This window comes from Colius striatus, chromosome 21 (assembly GCF_028858725.1).
Source record: "Colius striatus isolate bColStr4 chromosome 21, bColStr4.1.hap1, whole genome shotgun sequence".
Taxonomy (NCBI): Eukaryota; Metazoa; Chordata; class Aves; order Coliiformes; family Coliidae; genus Colius; species Colius striatus.
In genome coordinates, this window is record NC_084779.1 from 2,104,212 (window position 1) to 2,106,102 (window position 1,891).

Sequence of the window (1,891 nt, forward strand, 5' to 3'; positions counted from 1 at the left end):
TTGCATTCTGAAACCTCCAACTGGGGGTTTTGTGTCCAAGTGCTAAAGAGCAAAAACATGGCAACAACAACTTCATTTGTAAGCAACTGCTCTTCTTTTCCTAAAGACAATGTCCATTCCAGGCTGGAGAAAAAGAGCAATACCCTGCAGGGCATTGCCTGTGGTGTGGAGTGGGATGAAGGGATAGTTAATCCTTCCCCAAGGTGAAGCTCTGCAAGCAGTTGATCACATCAGCAAGTGCAATGAGTTCTCTTTCCAAGTCTGTTTTTCTCCTAAGCTGACTCTATGCTCCAGGTTGAATTCTGTATCCCTGAGCTTTATGGAGGGGAGAGAATCAGGTGTCTTGGTTACAGTGACAGCTATTCCACTGCACTCCTGGCTCCAGTAGTGTTGCTGCCATGGATGCAATTGTACAGTCCAGTTCTGTCTCAGCCACACGAGCATTGTTGGCATGGTCATGTTTTCCAGCCCCCTTAAAGAGGTGTGTCTCCCCCACAATTAGTACATGTCCTTGGCTTGTTGTTTTGCTCTGTCTTTCTAATGTTTGTTCTCAACCAATAGACTGAGGAGTCAGAGTGTGTCTCAGACCAACAGCATTCTGGTAGCCATCTGCAAGCAAAAACCCCTGAATTGACGTGTCTCTGCCTGTAAACTTTGGGCACATGACTCCAGCAGCTGTGGCAGTGCTTTCCAGCAGTCCCTGGTCAGGAGCCCCTCTCCTGGTATGGAGATGCTGCCTGAAAGGGAGAGGACTTTTGTTTCTTCTTCTAGAGGTCCATGTGAGCCAGTGAATGGTACATCAAAAGCTGTAAGTAAAGACACAGTCTCCCACTGTTTTTGTACACACTGCAGTTAGTTCTGAACACTGCAGCTAGTTCTGAACACTGCAGCCTTGTATTAACCTTCCAAACATTGACTTAATCTATCTTCCAGTAAAACCTTGTACATGTGGTAAACACAGTGTGTGTGATTCAGTGCAGTACAAACTGTGTGCTGCCATCACTTGCATGGCTCTGATGTGACCCTTGGTGTCTGTGCCTAGTGATGCTCTGTATTTCCTAGGAACATGCCAGGACATTGCCTGTAGCACCTGGACAGGTGACCTGTGATGGTTTGGAGGTCATGTAGGTTTCAGGTCTACAAGCTGAGCTTGGTGCTGTGTTCTACCTCTGTGTGTAACAGGTATGTTTGCACAGGTTGTGATGTGCTTTCATTTAGAATCAGAGAATTAGAGAATTGCTGTGCTTAGAAAAGACCTTGAAGATCATTGAGTCACACCCCTCACCTCACACTGCCAGGCTCATCACTAAACTACCCCCTGTCCCTCAGCACCTCCTCTGTGTGTCTTTTGAACGTCTCCAGTGATGGGACTCCACCAGCTCCCTGGGCAGCCCGTTCCAATGCTTAATAAGCCTCTCAGGGAAAAAAGTTCTTCCTTAATGGCCAATCTAAACTTACCCTGGAAGAATTTTGCACCTATTTCCTCATGGCCTGTCATTTATTCCTAGAGAGAAGAGACCAACTCCTACCTCACTACAGCTCCCCTTCAGGCAGTTGTACAGAGTGCTCATGTCTCCTCTCAGCCTCCTCTTCTCTAGGCTGAACATCCCAATCTCTATCAGTCTGTCCCCATCAGACTTGTTGTCCAGACCCTTCACCAGCTTTGTTGCCCATCTCTGGACACACTCCAGCACCCCGATGTCCTTCTTGTAGTGAGGGGCCCAGAACTGGGCACAGTATTGGAGGTGCAGCCTTCCTGCCCTGGTGCTGCTGACCACGATTGCTGGTCCAAGCCAGGAAGCCATTTGCCTCTTGGCCACCTGGGCATACTGCTGGCTCTTACTGAGAGGGCCGTCAAATAACCCCCCCAGGGCCTTTCCCTTTGGGCAGC